Consider the following 20,725-nt stretch of genomic DNA (forward strand, 5'->3'; position numbering starts at 1 on the left):
TAATATAGGACTTGTTTTACTGTTGATATAGGTACTTGTCTACCTGTTTCCTCCAGCATCTTCACAAGGTGCTCTGCTGAATGGGGTTTTTACTTCTGGAACTGCTACACCCTATGATAGGAGAGCCATTTCCTGGTCTATCCTGCCATTCACATTCCAATCCCAAAAACCATCCTTTTCGCCTTCCTTTTAGGCTCAGATGCAGATTCTTATTAAACCAGAACCTAGCTAACTAGCTCATTAATCAGAAAAAGACGGCGACCAAAAAAAATCCCAGTGGATACTACTGACAAGTTGGATTGGATCATGGCCCAACCCTCCCACCCGCAATCTCCGCCAATCACCATGCCAAGCAGGAAACTCACGGCCCATTTCGAGGAAACTGCAGTTACAGCGCAGATTACATTCCGCATTCACCTCCTGAAACACAAGCCTGATTAAATCTGTACTTAATTGGATCAAATCTAGTCATGATAGAGTGTTCCCCTTGCCTTTAACCTGCGGTCCTCTGTCAAGTGGGGAGTGGGAGGTTGAGTGAAACTGGGGAATTCAGAACTTGAACTGAATGCCAATGATAGCTGATGCTAATCGTCCAACTCCATAGGTCAAGACCATGGTAGGTTTGAAAGTTGCAAGGAGAAAAAAACTGCAGAGGCCCTTGTGGATTTACACCTACTCACACTCAGTATATTGCGAAGTACACGTACCCCTTACAATTTGCTTGCAATATGCGATGCACTGGGGGAGACAGATGAGCTTGCAGGTTGATGAAATACTCAAGATATGGGTTGTAATTCTTCACCCCGTGCTCCTCACCAGGTGCTGAAGGGTTTGTAAAAGTGGGTCTAGACTTTTCAGACCGTAGTGGTCAACTCATATGCTCTGACAAAGTGTGCTGTGGTGCTCATGTGGGTGATGTGAGTTCAAGTCCAACTTCTGCAATTTGCTGATCATGTTTTCCTCTTTTCTCCCTCTCCTGTCTATACATATTTAATAAAGATGAGTAAACGGCCAAACAAAATGGCTCTAGATGTTACCTTTATCATAATCAAACTGTCTGCTGTTATAGAATGATGTTAAATGAATATTTCACCAATTTACTTAACCTCACAATTACTAAACCTCACTTTACTCAAAACCACTCCAAGTTGCTTTCAAGCTTAAAAAAAAAAAAAAAAAAAAAACATACAATCAGTTTACTACACACAACAACCAATGGCATTTATCATTGTTGCCAAACCTTGTGCACTGAGTACCATATTTGAATATGGACAAACATAAATAACATTTAAGAATGGAAAGAACTGCACAAGTTCTATAGACTACATTTATGGTGCTTTTATGAGTTATTCATTCAAACCCCTTCACTTTCATTGTATGGAAAATTGCTTTGGGAACATTCTGCCTTTTGTGTTCCGCAGAAGAAAAAAAGTTGAATAAATGATGTAAGAATTTTCATTTTTGACTGAACTAACCCTTTAAATAAAAACCATGAAGATTCCTTTCTTATTTGTAAAGCTAGAAGCCATTTCAGCATCACTTTCACCATAACTGGTAACTGCACTGCGCAGGTGAGTAGTGCATTGTGATTTGTTAGCATAAAGTCTCCTTTTCCCGACACTGATCCACTCAGCCAATCATCAGTCTATCCACACACTCTCAACAGAAGTGCACTGATTAAAGGCGTGATTGTTAACAGGGTTACCCTGTGGGTCAGTGGAACACTGGATAAATAATTTAGTGACCTAGCAGCTTACCGAATCCCACTAAAAGGTTGTTTAGAAATGGGCATCTGTGAGCTATCAAGCACCTGAGACTCAACCTTGCAGGTATCTGTTGGGATTGACTTTATTTTCTAAATGGCACTGTTGCTCTGGGCTGTGAAATCAGAGCAGACAATGAGTTAATGCTAACCTCCCTTGTGTGGCGTGCACGCTAAAGAGCAAACCTGCGCTGCCTGCAAAATTAACCAAAATGCTGCATTCATAAATTATCCATGAGACGACTGACTGCTGATGAGATGCCTAATGAGGGGAGAGGGTGGGGCTGCTGACAACAGATCATTTCATGTTGGATTTTAAAAGTGAGAGTTCGCAGGCAATCTGTTCAATGGCAATGCTAATACTGTATCTCACTCATACTGCATTGTCAATATTCACATGCTAAATATCAGTGGAAAATAGTGAGATTCTGACACTCCAGACAGTGATTTGGCAAACTTTATACATTCGGAAGTAATTTAAATTTATCTACACAAGTTAAAGCTAAATGGGAGCCAATTAGTTAATAAAACTAGTCGGGATGTGCCCAAAGCCAAATACCTTATTCGGAAAGGCACAAAAAATGACTTCAAAACGAATAACGGATTCATCCGAATAATATAAAAAATATTTGTATGACTGATTATACAAAAAGCACAAGGATAAAGCGACATTTTAAATAAACATATCCAAAATTACAACGAATTTATGAATCTGTGCAGCCAATATTTCTAAAGTGTAAACCTTATGAATGAAAATGCACACATTGTGATTTCAGATCGGATGGGCGTGGTCTTAACTCCGTTTGGTCTCTGTTAATTTTGCGCATCTGGAGCTTGTCAAGTGTAACATAAACTAAGATACGACATCATATACACTTTCCACTTCTTGAAATGTCTATGTTAATGTATCACACGATTCACAAGAGATTCTCATGTACTTATTTATAGCCTAAACCTGAGCGCGATGTTGACCAAATTTATATCCACATCAGCGATTTAGGTTATTAACTGGTTAAGACTTTATTCCAAAAAAAAGTTAAAATGCTCCATAAAGGTTTAAATGCTCCATAGAGTATTCATCTATTCGGAATATTCCTCCTTATGTAAAACGAAGAAACTGAAACATGCTCAGTCTTTTTTTTTTCTTCTTCTTCTTTAAACTGTGCTAAATTTGAAAATGTTAAATGTTCGTGAACTCTGGTAAGCGCTATATAAATTTAACATTATTATTATTATTATTATTATTATTAACTAAATAATGGTGTCCTATCGTAAAAATTCCTGATAGATTTACGGGTCTTTCACCTGTTTGTAGGCTATATTGATTTTATTTTAATTTCTTTAATATTTGAATTTTTATTTATTATTCACTGCAAAATGTGTGCTTGACATTTCACATTTTGCTTGACACCTCTTGCCTCCAGAATAATGTTGTTATACATGCAGGGACAAACGAAAATTCTGCTTCATGCAGATATTAATATCTGATATACCAGGAAAAAACACAACATATTCCACAGTAAATGTAGCCTACAAATTCATCTTTTCTGATAAGAAGAATTAAAAAAAAAAAAAAAATTGTATAATAATAATAATTATTATTATTATTAGGGTATTATTATGAAAAGGCATATACTATGCATATTTTATTAATAGAAACTATAAATGTAAGAGTAACACTTAAAATGGGCGTTTCATTTAGTTTTGACGCACTTCCGGTTTAAGCCCCGCCTCCACCCAGTTCTATACGAATACAGAGACAGATACAGATAATTTTGTCATATGAACAAATACAGATACAAATACAGATAATGGCTACACTGCACACCTCTAAAAACTAGCCAATTCGAGCATGCTGCCTCAGGTTATCAACTTTTCAATGGATTATGGCTGCACCTTTGGGTAGTTAATAGTTTGTGCAGTAATGTGGAGAACTCCAAAAATAATTTTAAGCTGACGAAAGAAAGCTTTGGATTAGGCTTTATTGGGTTACATGTTGTTTATTAGTGATTCTCACAAAATCTGTTAGGCAGGGGCGGACTGGCCATCGGGAGCCCCGGGCTTTTTCCCTGTGGGCCTCAAGGTAATTTGGGCCGGCCCGTTGCTGCACAAGTACTGGCCCGTCCTACAGGAGATATAGGCACCTGCCCTGGGCTCCAACATGCCTGCTCAGACTCCATTATAGAGTGTTTATTCAAAAAAACTCTGTAAGGTATAGCCATTACAATGGCTTTTATTTTGAAAAATTTAAATTACTTTTATTTTGAACAAAAATTCCACATCATAGCACATTACTAGGGCTGCCCCCGACCAAAGATTATCCTAGTCGACTAGTAGGTGTTAGTTTAAGCCATTGGTTGACTAGTTGTCGCACGTTTATGATATTAATTTAATTACTTAAATATATTTGGGGGGGGGGGGGGCATCAGAAAATGGTTTGAGTTCCAGGGCTGAGAAAGAATGTTATAAGTAACATTCCTAACACTGTTCTACATTACAGAGAAATACTCAACCGTAATAATGAGTCTTTAAAATATACATTTTATAAGCGCATGCACAAAGCGAGCCGCAGCGACACCGGCAAAAGCAGTAATGATTCTGAATGTGTTGGCAAAACCAGCAAGGAGACTGTCTGAACATTTTAATTTATAGAGTGAAATGCACATTAGGGTTGTGCCAACAAACGATGATCTCAGGGATCGACAATGGTCAGAGTGATCGCCAATAGCTGAGGCCTTTGACGATGTCAAGACGATATTTGGCTCGTTTCCCCATTAATATATTAAATAATTATTATTATTATTAGGCTATTATTATTATCAGATTAATATTACAAATAATTTGTCTGTAGACACATAGACACGAACTTGAAGAAACACACTTTATTATATTATTAAGAACGGATGACAGAAAAGCCATCTATGCGCCTGTATGGCACGCTGTTTGTATGGAGGCGTGCAGTCTCGTGGAACACGTGCATGTAAAAGGTTCTCACTCTTCTGAATTTTTTTTTTTTTTGCAAGAACAGTATCGTCTATGAGTGCTGCAAATGACCTCACCATCTTTCACACATTTTAATTTTTAGTTAAAATAAATAAAAAAATAAAGTTTGAAATCATTGTGTCTTGCTTTATTGTGTAGGCTTAACCCTAAACCTGCTTATCGAAAATTACCCCATAGTACCACCTAGCGTCCAACCAGCAGTAATACCGGTGTTCCTGTGGAGTTTTTTTTTTCTGCGACCAAATGACCAATCAAAACTTGGTCGACCAAGACTCTTCTCATCGACTAGCGTTTGGTCAACTATTAGGGTGCAGCCCTACACATTACTTATGTGATTTACCTCCGTATCACGTGGACCTCAGTATTTGACATACAAATCACCATAATGGTGACAACCAAAGACACCATATTAAGTATAAGATGAGCTCTGAATAATCACAAAATGACAAATAACTGCAAGTTATGACAAATACAATAACAGAAGCATATATAAAATCTGCAAACAGTAAAGCTGTGAGCAGTACATAGTTATTTGCACAATTTATTCATACCACAGGGAGCTGAAGTGCGTCTTACTGAATAATGCTCACGCCTGATAAAAATGCAGAAAATAAGTCATGAAAAATATGACTTTGTGGCTATTTGAGTCTTTAAGGCTTACTTTGTTTAAAGGATAGCAAAAACAGCGCTCGTCAAAGTATAGGGCTTTTCACTTTTTGTCAAGAATAATCTGGGGAAGGAATTAAAATACTGCAGATATAAAGACCCAACAGACTCACACACAGTGAAAATATGAGCAATTATTCTGCAAAATATCTGCAAAGTTCTACAATTCAAGAGGTATGTTTATTTTGTTTTACACATATTTATATTTTTTATATATGTACATATTCTGGCCAACTTTGTTTTCATTATTTTTTTTTTAAATAAACATTTACACAGTTATGTGAGTAACTGACGTAAAATTTTAGCATTGTCATCAGTGTCCTGCTGTGTGACACTTTCTTCATCTAATTATTTTAAACAACATTCCCTGTCTGTCACTCACTCGACGTTGTGTCGATGTAGTGACACTAGGGGTCACTCTTGGGAGCCCGAAACACCTCTGGTCTTTGAAAAAAGGCCAATGAAAATTGGCGAGTGGTATTTGCATACCACTCCCCCGAACATACAGGTATAAAAGGAGCTGGTATGCAACCACTCATTCAGATTTTCTCTTCGGAGCCGAACGGTCGATGCTCACGGAGCTGAATTCCCACGGCTGTTCATTCACCTCTGCTGGATCTAACAGCACATTTCAGTGGCTTCAGTTGATTCATAGCGCAGAACTTTTAACTTTAAAGGCTGAAATACACCGGGGACTCTTATTTTGAAATGCTTGCATTTCACTGCTTCCAGCTGCTCATTCAAACAAATAAGGGAAATAAAACATGCACTCCTACAATAATCTATAACGTATTACAATATAAACAGTTAAAAGTAAACATTGCCATATTTCATCCACACTACATCATCATCATCAACAGTTGATCTTTAGTGATAGTTTGTCATAAATTTCCGATATGGCCCAATGATTGTGAAGTGCTCTACAACAGCTGAAAACACTCAAAAGCCCCACATACTTGGAGAAAATACAACTTTGAAGGACGCAGCGCATGCATTTATTTAATTAAATTGTATTCTTAAAAATTTATTTTGAAGTTTGATAATGACATTGTCATATCATGATTTCTGTCTTTCCGCCTCCAAATTTAAGACCTCTTTAAATGATCATAAAGACTTTTGTTGTTTCATTTAAGATATTTAAGACTTTTTCTGACCTTAAATTTGGGAAAACTGAATTTAATAAATTTTAAGACTTTAAGGATCCGTGGGAACCCTGCATGACTAGCAGTCAATAGAAATTACTTTTTTTTTTTTTTCTCAACACAAAAATTTGAAATTGAGACGGAAAATCTAATCAATGAGCTGGTATGTTATGGTGTGGTGTGTTGTGGGCTGGGTTTGATGGGCCACTTTTTAGTCCCAGATTGCTCCTGCTGTTAGGAAAATATCTTGGTCCTGTTTTACTCCAAAATCAAAAAGAAACAAATAAGAAATTAAATTTGGCATATAAAAAATAAAGCCTAGTGTTAGGGCCATTAAGATTTACATTGTGACATTATTTTCATGACACTTTTTACCCTACAAATTCTTATTACCGCAATGCAAAAAAAGATGGTCATTGTGATCTTCTCATAACTGCAATGTGAAAAATATGACAAATATGACGAATTGTAAAGTATATTTATGCATAATAGTGGTCCTCTCTTGATACTGCATTTAATTTTCGCTGATTTTAATTTAAAAAATCATTGTACAACAGCAAAGAGTAAAAGTAAAAAACAATAGTTAAAAATAGTAAAACGTCTGCGTTACGGTAATGACAATTTGGGAGTAAATGTGCTCTAGTTTCCTGAAAATAATGTCACAATGCAAAAAATCTTATTCGTCCTAAATGTTGGCTTTATTTTCTTTATGCAACATATAATTTTATATTTTTTGTATTAATTTGGGGTTGAATACGACCTGGAATTTCTTGACAGGTTTCGAAAGAATCATCCAATTTCAACCTGAGCACACTGCATGCATTGCATACTGAACTTGACCTTCCATCTCCAATGTACAGTTGATCTGGAAGCCATTTAAACTGTCATTTTTAAATGATAAAATCTGTTAAAATATTTAATAAAACAAACATGCAAGGACCGGCAGATTCATAGAAATTTGTGAATGATGGGCACCTGTATTGTGAATATCTGCCTCACAGTTTCCATGCAGGCCTACCGACTATTCAGCATGCAACAATATTGACATTTTATTCTTAAAATCTTCTCAGTATTCTGTCCAACACATATCTTTTCTTAGTTTAGTATTACACTCTAAGTGATATCCCCCCTGTTCCTTTTCTATTAATCTATATTTGCTTTAGTCCCTCTCTGCTCTATGAATATAATCTTACCTGTCATTGTCCATTGACCAGGAGACATAACATATGTCATATGAACGACAGGACGTCTTCTCTCTTCTTACAATCATGAACATCTAAAAATCTCCTTTTTCTAACCCCTTCATCTTTTCCCCTATCTCTCTCTCTCTCTCTCTCTCTCTCTCTTTCACTCTCTCTTTTGCCTTCTATTTTTGCAGCTTGTCTTCTTTATTCTGTCTGTAAGCTGAATCTGCACTGTGACAGGTCTTGTCAGAAATTTCACAATCTTGACATAGTGTTAACTTGTAATGCACCTGTAGGAATGGACATGTGTGTGTGTATGTCATAACAACAGTGTGACTGCAGGTTTGTGAAATGGAAGTATAACAGGCTGCAGCTGGCCATCAAAGCTTGATTACAATGATCCACAATCAGTGGAGGGCACCACAGTTTTTAGACACTGATGATTTGGATTGAAGACTACTTCAATCTACTATCCTTCTAAATATGCATACCTCCCCTGCTGAAAAGACCAGCTTTACCAGCATGCCATGCCCATGCTGGTCTAGGCTGGTTTATGCTGGTTAGTGCTGGTTTGGTTCTGGTCTAGCTGGTGGACCAGTATAGCCATGCTTTTCACCAGAAAAACCTAGCTTGTGAAGCTGTTTAGGCTAGCTTAAAAGCCTGGTGGGGATATCAGCACACCAGCATCCCATGCAGGCGGACCAGCACCCAAAACAAACCATAAGATTTAAGCAGGGTCATAGTGTGTGTCTTATACACTCACTGAGCACTTTATTAGGAACACCTGTACACCTACTTATTCATGTGATTATATAATCAGCCAATCAGGTGGCAGAAGTGCAATGCATAAAATAATGCAGATACAGGTCAGGAGCTTCAGGTAATGTTCACATCAACCATCAGAACGGTGAAATAATGTGATCTCAGTGATTTCGACCGTGGCATGATTGTTGGTGTCAGATGGGCTTGTTTGAGCAATTTCTGTAACTGCTAATCTCTTGAGATTTTCATGCACAACAGTTTCTAGAGTTTACTCAGAATGGTGCCAAAAACAAAAAACATCCAGTGAGCGGCACTGTTGATTAGAGAGGTCAACGGAGAATGGCCAGACTGGTTTGAGCTGACACAGATAACCTCCTGTACAATTGTAGGGAGCAGAATAGCATCTCAGAATGCACAACACGTCGAACCTTGAGGTAAATGGGCTACAACAGCAGAAAACCACATTGAGCACTTTATTAGGACCATAGTGCTCCTAATAAAGTGACAAGTGAGTGTCGTATGTATTAGAATGTGAATCTGGCAGGTCTGTGTTGAATGTATAAGAATAGGTGGCCCTTGTTTTCAGAGCACATCTCAATGTGCGTGTATGTGTGTGTGTGTGTGTTGCGATGTCTTGAGGAAGGATGGTCTATAAGAGTCTCAACTGTCTGACACAACATTAATATTCTCACTGCCTCCATTATGTCTTTCAACGCAGACACTCTGTCTCTCCATTAATCTTAGTATCTTAGTATTTTCTCTCTATCACTCTTAACTGAACACCTCTGATGCCGTTCCTCATTTTAAAACCATTTGTCCATATCTATCTTTTGTATTCTTCCTTTTTCCCCTCCATTTTCTCTTTTATTCATGTGCAATACAGTTGCTTTGAATCTTTAAGCTGCTGTTAAGGCAAATCTATGCATCATAACCTAGCAGCTGTGTATTTTTTAAATACATTTAAATACAAACTCGGTAAGTTCAGAAAGGCATACTACCTACTATTTTTGAAAAAAAGTACTATGCAATATTTATACTGTGCACTGTAATTTTCTGCAGAGAAAGTATAGGATGAGATTAAAAAAGTAGCATTTTTGGCGTGATTTGAGCTAATGAAGCTCAATTTATAATACAATTGCTGTCAGATTTTACTGCTGATTTGAAATATGTTATTTGCTCATAATCTTGACCAACCATTTGAGCTTTCAGTATTTCCCTTTTAAAGTATATAGGAGCTGTACTAGTATCCATAGAAAATAGCATCCCTCAGGCTGCCCAGAGGTGTTACGGACATGGCCAGTGAGTGACCTGACTTGCCTTACAGAGACTTTGGCAGTTGGCAGTAAACAGTATACTAATATTCCATTCCGAACATAGCCTTTGCATTGATCATAAAACACACACCTCCTACATTCCATGCATTTTCATCTGGGAATTTCCACTGACGCAAAGCTTGAGCAGCACTATACTACAGGGCTACATAAACTACTTTTTGTCTCTTATACCCACACACAGTGTTGCTCATTAGGTGTCCTCCACATACAATACTGAGTGTGTATTTTAGTGGGAAACACTTACACATATTTATATGTGGGCAGTGGACAACTACAAAACCAGGCAGTGGACAACTACAAAACCAAGAGCTAAATGACTCCCTGACATCGGTGTACAAACTCACCCACACAGGATACACACTCGACTCGACTTGGCGATCCATCCACCTACTCACACACCAACACACATCCTGCCCTAGGTTCCTACATGCTCTGAGCCTCTAGCCACTTTTAAAACCCACAATAAGTGATAAAATAAACAATGCAACCATGCAAGGTTAATAAACAAGAAAACTGCATATGCTATCTATGTATGAGAACATGCAAACACTAAGTGACTAGCATCTCTCTCTCTCTCTCTCTCTCTTTCAGGGGCAGACAAGGAGAGCACAGCACGCCATTGATATTCAGAACACCCACACACAGTGTGGTTAGGATCTGAGATGTGGACTCTCCCAGAGTTTCCTAGTTAACACACACGCCGCAGCCTTCTGCAGTATCATCATTAAGCAGACTTGCTCGCAATGTACACAAATTTACTGATGGGCACACACGCGCACACAGTATTAATCATGACCAAATTGCTCTCTGTATTGTAAACACAGACAGGTTTTGCTTACCCACAAAAATATTGGGATAAACCCATGAATGCTACTCAATTATGCACAAGCTAACACCAGTTTTTATGCTCTGGAAGAGACGTCAACGAGATACGTTGCATTAATGCAGAAAGGCATGCAGGCATGCATACAAAAATCAGCAAAATTATTAGTCACACTCATGCATGGAGGTAGACTCAAAGGAAGCATCAACATGAAATGGAAATAAATTGGCTATGGCATCTATTGCCATCAGTTGGCTATAGGGATGCATCAATGTATCGGCTGCCGATATTTATTGGCCAATTATTGACCAAATTAAAACCATCGGCATATCGGTAATAAGCATGAAAATATTGATTTGAAAAACCAAGGATGATTTGTAGTTAACTGGTAACACACTTTGTAAAAAGTCTGTGAATTCAAATGCACAATCAAGAAATAATAATAGCCACAATATGAAGAAGGGTTGGCACTCCCAAGTACATGTAATACTTTTATCCTGTCTCATTCTCACGTTAATGCAGAAAAAAACGCCATAAATGGATATACCTACCTTACCTATAGGCTACATGATAAGGGAAACCATCTCAAACGCTTTGAAACCAGCAGACTTTGACATCTGAGATATCAGCATTAGTGCCTGACCAATATATTGGTCGTCCGATATGTTTACTGATATGCGCAGATATGAAAACTTTTTTTCAGAACATATAATGCAGAAAACAATGCTTTAGAATTGGTGTCATAACGTAGTTTGTTCAGCAGAGCGCACTCCGACTCCATTGTTTACAGAGCTGACTCTGAACTGACGGCAGCTCTGCAGACAGGGCGGAGTTAAGCGGTGCGGTGTTAAGCGGTGTGGAGTTAAGCGGTGTCTTCTTGGTAAGTTGCTAACTAGTTTGTGAAATACATACTGGAAAGTTAATAAACAATGACCCCATCATTTTCTCTTTTCAATATAACTAATATAACGTTAACCCTGTCCCTGACAACCATGTCACTCATGTTTATCACATCTGTTTGCTGTGTTAGCCAGCTACAGTTTGTCAGTGCAGTCAGTAATGTAGCAAATTGAAAGTTAAACATCAGAGCATCTTTTTGCAGCTCAGCAGACAACGGTCGGTGGTGGATTGTGTCTGTTGAGTGTTGATTTCACTTGAGTGTTGATACTAAACAAAGTACTGATTTTTATTTAGCTATTTATTGTATTTTTATTTATTCTTTATTTAAATGGTCAGCAATTGACATACTAAACAGTACTGATGTTTATTGTGCTAATTATTGTACTTTTATTTATTCTTTATTTAAATGGCCAGCAACTGACTGATACTGAACATACAGTACTGATGTTTATTAAGCTATTTATTGTATTGTTATTTATTCTTTATTTTCTCAGTGTTAATTTCTAGAATTTGTTGACAATGTATAATAATAATGTCAAATATTCTTTGATAAAAATATTTGTTTAAGAAAGCAGCCTTCTGAGTACCTTTGCTTAGTCATATTGGTGCAAAATCGGTGAACAATCCACATAGAAAAGGTCTGTTTTCATTCCAGCTCAAACATTAACTATATCGGTGAATTTTCCCCCTCTAAAATCGGTATCGGTCTCAAAAATCCCATATCGGTCGGGCTCTAAGTGGTATGATATCTATTAATGCTGCATGATTGATTGACTTAAGATTGAAATTGCAATATGGGCTTGCGCGGTTACTAAACCTTAAAAGGCTGCATTATAAATGGCAAAAATTGAAGTGCAAATATGTACAAAAAAACTAATTTTATATAAATCATCATTTTATCATATTTAGTTATTTTTTATATCTTTTTATCTTGTGTATTGTGTATTTTTCATGGCAGCTCTCTTTAAAATGTTGACCTGTCATGTGTTAAACAGATCCAGTGTTCAAAGGAAATGATTTATTGTTAGAACAGTGAAAAAGCTTCGTACCCCTTTGTACATTTTTTAAGCATTCTTAAATAAAACAGTGATCTGATGACAAAATTAGGTTAGTTGCAAAATATCAGTCTCGTTATCAGCCTATACATTTTTGTTAAAAATCAGTATCGTATCGGCCAAAAGTCAATTAATCAATTAATATTATAAAAATTGGATTTTAAAAAACGAAATTTTTATTTCCTGTATTTTATGAAAATGTGATATTTTTATAAAATTATAAAGAATATTTTGTTCGATATACAGTTCTGAATTCTAATACACGATTCTATACTCTCACAAAACTTTTAACAAAGCCCCATTATGTGTATATTAGATATGTAAATTGTGATGTGTAAATCTGTTTATTGTAAATTGGTATATGTCTCATCACTGTCATGACTGCTATGTTGCTCAGAACTGCACCCAAGACTTTCACCCACTATTGCACTTGTGTATATGGTTGTGTGACAATAAAAGTGATTTGATTTGATTTGAATCATGAAAAGTTAAGTTTTAATTTATTATTATTAAAAATATTATTACCCTTAAGGACATATGCAAAACAGTTCCTTTCTCTTACTTGTGAAGCTTAACAAAAAGTACTATTCATTGAGTAAAATGATCCATCAGGGATGGAGTGTGACAAAAAATCAGCCCAGCAGAGGGCAAAATGTCATCAGAATAAAAATAATAACAATTCTTCCCAGCTGAAAAAGACATAATTATGTTACTGATTACATACATTTTAAGTGTTTAAAATTAAAATTGTACATTTTAAAAAGGTATCTCATTACATGTTTCTAAACTATTCTTTTCGAAAAAACACTTTTAATGGTAGTGTATGCTTATCCAGTAAAATAATGTTTGCCATAGTATAAATGTACTGGTGAAATCAGACATTACATTTGGCATTATCTGGCCTATCAAATATCAGGACCCTTAGCATTTTTATACATTATATTCAGCATACAGTTTATATAGAACAATCAGTAGATTCACTCTAACACTGTCATGACATCCTAAACCATCTAAAACATTTTAAAGCTGGCACAATTGGACCTCTAAGACATTGTGATATCCATGAAAGCTGTATAATTGATTACATTGAAACTGAAATCGTGGTATGATGTTGCATGTGTGTAATCAAAATGATTGCACTCTCTTTCTCCATTGCAATCGGTTTGATTGACGCGTATGCACGTGCTCGCATACTCGGTAAAGTTTAACGGAGACTCGCTTGTGGTAAAGACAAATAGTTTTGCGAAATAGAAATATGCACCTGATTTTGAATTCATAACATGTATACATTACAAAACATAGAAAACAGCAGTAAAATGTAAGTTATGCGCTGGAAAGAAACAAGTCTTAAGCGCATGAAACAGCACAAGCCCTCTTTCAATGCAACTGATGCAGCAACCGCTCCATTACAAACTGTATGCTTATTATGATCTTCTTTAAAGTGTTTATAAAGTGCTCTCATTCGATGGGCACCTTGGGTCATGTTTTTTTTCCACTTGAACTTGTCTCCGTCATTTTTCATATGGATTTCATCATGCAACACATTTTTCACCAGGCTGTAAAGTGACGTCACTGACGGATCTTCTCTGTGCTCGCCACAAATATCCAATCCTAATCGATAATGAAATTCGTTGTCAATGATTTTCATTATCAATAATTATCAATTTTATCGATTAGTTGTTGCAGTCCTATAATACACTATACTTTTATATTTTTACCTAGTAATTAACAGCAGCCATTATTACACTTTAAACATTTAAACAGTAGTTTGCTACATTATTACCATATACTGTAACCTAATCATGTTGCATGTTTGCAATTCAGTGAGTGACACCTACTTTTGTATCTTGAAAATTATTTTGCATTTTGAATCTCATTGTGTGAAAATTTGGCAGTCTGAACAAATAATAAAAAATTGACCAAGAAAGATATGTTTGCAGGGAATATTACTTCCAGTCCATCCATCAAACTGGAAATGGAAGGTCAATTTGAGTGCAATGCATTGTGAGATACAGTATTCCATACTTATTAGATTTTGGTTAATAGTAGGTCATCTGTGCATTCTATGCTTAACCAAAATTGACATACTCTGCACATTATACATCCTATTTCCATCAGCAATGGTAAGAGTAGTAAGGTAGTATGCTATTCCAAACATACAGTTGAAGTCAGAAGTTTACATACACTTAGGCTGAATTCATTAAAACTAATTTTTTAACCACTCCAAAGATTTCATATTAGCAAACTATAGTTTTGGTCAGTTAGTCATTTAGAATATCTACTTTGTGCATCACACAAGTAATTTTTCCAACAATTGTTGTGGAATTAGCATCTGATAGGCTAACTGGCTAATTGGAGTCAACTGGAGGTGTACCTGTGGATGTATTTTAAGGCCTACCTTCAAACTCAGTGCCTCTTTGCTTGACATAATGGGGCAATCAAAAGAAATCAGCCAAGACCTCAAAAAAACAATTGTGGACCTCCACAAGTCTGGTTCATCATTGGGAGCAATTTCCAAACACCTGAAGGTACCACGTTCATCTGTACAAACAATAGTACGAAAGTATAAACACCACGGGACCACACAGCCATCATACCACTCAGGAAGGAGATGTATTCTGTCTCTTAGAGATGAACATTGTTTGGTGTGAAAAGTGCAAATCAATCCCAGAACAACAGCAAAGGACCTTGTGAAGATGTTGGTGGAAACAGCTAGACTAGTATCTATATCCACAGTAAAACGTGTCCTGTATTGACATAACCTAAAAGGCTGCTCAGCAAGGAAGAAGCTAATGCTCCAAAACCACCATAAAAAAGCCAGACTACAGTTTGCAAGTGCACATGGGGACAAAGATCTTACTTTTTGGAGAAATATCCTCTGGTCTGATGAAACAAAAATGTAACTGTTTGGCCATAATTACCATTGTTCTGTTTGGAGGAAAAAGATTGAGGCTTGCAAGCCGAAGAACACCATCCCAACCATGAAGCATGTGGGTGACAGCATCATGTTGTGGGAGTGCTTTGCTGCAGGAGGGACTGGTGCACTTCACAAAATAGATGGCATCATGAGGAAGGAAAATTATGTGGATATATTGAAGCAACATCTCAAAACATCAGCCAGGAAGTTAAAGTTCGGTCGTAAATGGGACTTCCAAATGGACATTGACATCAAGCATACCTCCAAAGTTGTGGCAAAATGGCTTAAGGACAACAAAGTCAAGGTATTGGAGTGGCCATCACAAACCCCTGACCTAAATCCAATTTGTTGGCAGAACTGAAAAAGCGTGTTCGAGCAAGGAGGCCTACCAGTTCTGTCTGGAGGAACAGGCCAAAATTCCAGCAACTTATTGTGAGAAGCTTGTGGAAGGCTACCCAAAACATTTGACCCAAGTTAAACAATTTAAAGGCAATGCTTCCAAATACTAACAAAGTGTATGTAAACTTCTGACCCGCTGGGAATGTGATGAAAGGAATAAAAGCAGAAATAAATCATTCTCTCTACTATTATGACATTTCACATTCTTAAAATAAAGCAGTGATCCTAATTGACCTAAGACAGGGAATGTTTTCTATGATTAAATGTCAGGAATTGTGAAAAACTGAGTTTAAATGTATTTGGCTAAGGTGTATGTAAACTTCTGACTTCAACTGTAGCTGCTGAGAATGTTTGTAATGGGTAGGCAGATGATACCTAAGCTCATGTATTAACCATAGAGAAATTTACACATCAAGGCAGCCAAATGCATTCCAAATGGATTTCTGATGCAGGCATAGACGAGACAAGAGTAAATGATGAGGTTGAAACGTGCAGGGAGCATCGCCGCAACAATCTCAAACAGCTCATGTTGATGTCAAGGTTTTTTTTTGTATCGATCCCTGTTTGTGCTTTCTGGTCCAAGTTTAGCCGTGAAATGGGGCGACACTGAGAAACTCAAGGCAGCCTGAGCTTAATCAATGGAGATGAAGGTTTTGTTCCCCGTTTTCACTCGCTCAAGGATGACACATTGAGGATAATTGCAGTCTTGTTTTTCAATCAACGAACAAATGTAGGGTGATAAGAGCAATGGAGTGAGCGCTAAAGTAGGCTGTTTAGACCTAAGCAATGAAGTAGGCATTAGTTCCACCAACTTGTCTTTGGAAAAGCTGGTTTTTGAGACTTCTTACTGTTGCCCTTCAGTTGGAAGGTTGTATGCAATTTCCTATGCAAAGACATCCTATCCACATCACTTAATCTGAGCTTTTGGAGTTGAACTATATCGCCCATGACACCGTAACAAAATGGATTCGCTTCGCTTGTAATTTTCCACTGATTTTTACTTTCCTGGACATTTGAAGTAGTCGTATTTAACTACTGGTCACCCCTGAATGCCATTGAAGGGAGGTCAAATTACATTTTTGCTTGAGTTAATGTGTAAAACACTGTAGAGCGATTTCAATTGGCCTCTGATGTTCTCATTACTGTGCTGATGGCAGCCAAAGGGTCTGAGATCTTATAATTACTGCATCAATAGGCAAATTCTCAATTATAACAGAATAACTAATTATTATGTCCAGATTTAAAATAGCCTTTCTAGATTAATTGTCTGAAGTGCCTCATTTTAACAGTGCTCAAGGGAGAGTTAGAGGTGGTTGTCTCTTTATTAAAATCAAACGCTTTAGACTTAGGGAGAAAATAAATCTTAGACATGGCACCCAGCGGTACAGTCGTTAAAGACAAGCTCTGACAAAGTGCAAAGAGATCCGAGCAAATGAATGCCCTAAATCTAAATGTACTGTCAGTGATGACAGACATGCACTAAAAGTTGATGTCTCACATAGCGCTCTCTGATATACCAGATATTCAAGTTAAGTCAAGTGTCAAAGGAATAGCTCACTGAAAAATAAAAATTCTGTCATAATTTACTAACCCTGAAGTTGTTCCAAACCTGTAAGACTTTCTTTCTTCTGTAGAACACAAAAGGAGATACTAGGTGACATGACATCCTCAGTCACCATTAATTTTCATTGAATTTTTTTTATACAATGAAAGTCAATTGTGACTGAGGCTGTCATTCTCCTTTTGTGTTCCATGGAGAAGGAAAGTCATACAGGTTTGTAATATGAGAGTGAGTAAATAATATGTATGGGAATTATAAGGAATTTAATAACTCCGGTTCCATTTACAATTCTGATTTCTTAACAGTTCCATTGATTATTCTTTTTATTACTTTTGAGGAAAAATATTTGTTTCAAGCTGAAGATGCAAAAGAACTGGCTCATAACAGTAATTTGTTTGGTAATCAGAATACACTGTTCGCATAGTGTGATTGACAATGTATATTTAGTAGAAAGGCTGCACAGCTGCAGGAAACACTGTCAGAGTATTTTAGTTCTGTGTTCTGATGTTGGAAAAATGCACAAATTTAAGAACTTTGAACAGAACTGAAAGTCATGAAAATTACACTGTTCTGGTATTTTTTTTTTTTTTTTTTTTTTACATTTCTAAATCTTTGACATAAGATATTTTAATGTGTATTTGATGTTTTTGTTTTAAACTTTGGTAACACTTTATAATAGCTTTCATTAATAAATAATTTACAAACATTATATAACACTTAACATATCATTAGTTAATGTATATTCAAATAGTTAGGAATATGAGATAATGTTTACTAAAGAATTTAACTAACATTAACTAATGCTCTGTTAAGCATTATATAATGTAAATTCAAATATTGCAAAATAACATACTGAATGTTTGCAATTTGCTTTGCGATTTAACTGGAAAGGAGTGCAAGGTGATGCGCGAGGTGCGGCGCGAGTAGAGAGCACATCTGGATGCACTATATAAAATCGCAGCCCTCTGTCACTTATGCTGTGTTCCATTCAAAAAGGATATGGGATATTCCTACTTGATGTCCCCGATCTCTGACCATAAAGGCATTACATTGCAAAATGCTCGGAAGATGACATGTGAGGAAAAAAAACTGTAACGCTTCGTTAGCTTAGCAGGGGTTCGACTGTCACCAGAGACTTCTCCTAGCAACCCATTTGATAAACAATGCTGCAGTGCTAGCATTTGTGCTACAGATGTACTATTTTCAAAACAGAGTATCATTTATCATATTTTGAACACCATTCTCTGCAAATGTTTGTTAAACAAGCTTTAATATCATGTAATGTAAGAACTTTGACTCATTTATGGATATTATTTAATAAAAGTTAATGTTTATCACTTTGTATATCTACCTGGGTGCAGACATGCTTGTGCGACGTCACGCACCTGCATCTCGGCAAAATCGTAGTTGAAAATTTCCGCACAAGTTCCAAGTTAGAATTCCGATTTCAAGTGGCGTTCCATTACACTTTTCCTAGTAGGAAAATGGAAAATCCGACTTTCTGAGTTGAATGGAATGCAGCATTAACGCCACTGATAACAGCAGCAACAAGCACTCATTATAACATTCGAAATTACAAACTCCAGCACTGGACTTTTTATAACAGACATGAATGAAAATGGAAACTCCTGCTGCTGGTTACTAATTAGCTGGACATTAATTAATAATTTGTAAACAAGAAGTAGTGAAAATTAAGTAAATGTAAAAAAGGGCATGACAGTAAGTCTTTAGTTCTAAGTATTTGAATTTGCATTAAATAATGCTTAACAGATCATTAGTTAATGTTAGTTAAATTCTTTAGTAAACATTAACAAGCACATTATCTAATATTTCTAACTATTTTAATTGACATTAACTAATTATCTATTAAGCACTATATTGTTAATGATTTATTAATGAAAGTTATTTTAAGGTGTTACCTAAACTTCAGTAGCAAAAATGGTGTTAGAGTTGGTAGGTGTGGTTCATTCAAAACTCTAATTCAACACAAAATGTATATCAAATATCATCTAAAGGCTTATAAATATAAACAGAATATTTTTCAGCTATGGCCCAAGCCTCATACAACATAGTGTGCACAAAAAAAAAAAAAAAAAAAAAAAACAGCACATTTTCCTCATGTCAACCTCACTGATTAGCCTTCATGGCTCAGTGATTTCCATCACTTTTCAATGAGTGAAAATTTGCATCTTAAAGGTGCAATATGTAACAACTTTCATGTAATATTTGCCTTTTTTTCTTTTTGCCAATGTGTGAACAACTTGTAACGCAACTTAAAAATAAGCCCTTCCTGGACTTCCTAGTTTGCCTATTAAAGCCTGTAGACTGATTTTCATGCCAAGGGAGCGGGTCGGTTTTGCCGGGAAAATCCAAAGGATTTGACGTTTATGCACGCCCCTGAGAGCCTTGCTTCAGACAGTAATAGCTTCTCTTCCGTTATTCAACAGCGACAACAAACTGCAACACTAGGTAACGTTATCTTAGAGATGGAATCCAGCAAAAGTCTGGCTCCCAGCACAACACCGACTCCTACACAAACTCCGAGTAAGCCAAAAAACAAACAAAAAAAAACATTTATCTACTGGGGGCCTGGGTAGCTCAGTGGTAAAAGACGCTGGCTACCACCCCTGGAGTTCGCTAGTTCGAATCCCAGGGCGTGCTGAGTGACTCCAGCCAGGTCTCCTAAGCAACCAAATTGGCCCGGTTGCTAGGGAGGGTAGAGTTACATGGGTAACCTCCTTGTGGTCACTATAATGTGGTTCGTTCTCGGTGGGGCACGTGGTGAATTGAGCATGGATGCTGCGGTGGATGGCGTGAAGCCTCCATGGCTCCATGGCAACACGCTCAACAAGCTACATGATAAGATGCACGGGTTTGGCGGTCTCAGATGTGGAGGCAGCTGGGATTCATCCTCCGCCACCCGGATTGAGGCGAATCACTACGCAACCACAAGGACTTAAAAAGCGCATTGGGAATTGGGCATTCCAAATTGGGTGAAAAAAAAACCCCCAAAAAAACAAACCATTTATCTACTGAATCCCATTTAGCTAAGCAGGAACGAGATCGTGGTCGAGAGAAAAATAGAGTGAACATTGGCAGGGCATTTGATTCCTGGAGGTACCTTCGTTCAGTTTTGGGGATCAAAACCGACCCTGAATTGGCGTTCTTCTTATTGGACAGGTAAGCTTACATAACTGCAAAGCATGTGAAATATAAT

The 20,725-nt window shown here is 36.9% G+C and overlaps 1 protein-coding gene across 1 annotated transcript in view; it reads right to left on the bottom strand.

Moving 5' to 3' along the window:
- The window catches only part of LOC127425641 (ephrin-A3-like), a 155,729-nt gene that overhangs the window by 99,255 nt on the left and 35,749 nt on the right, over positions 1-20,725 (bottom strand). The gene's annotated exons all lie outside the window — the stretch shown is intronic.

The sequence above is a fragment of the Myxocyprinus asiaticus genome, chromosome 34, assembly GCF_019703515.2.
Source record: "Myxocyprinus asiaticus isolate MX2 ecotype Aquarium Trade chromosome 34, UBuf_Myxa_2, whole genome shotgun sequence".
Classification (NCBI taxonomy): domain Eukaryota; kingdom Metazoa; phylum Chordata; class Actinopteri; order Cypriniformes; family Catostomidae; genus Myxocyprinus; species Myxocyprinus asiaticus.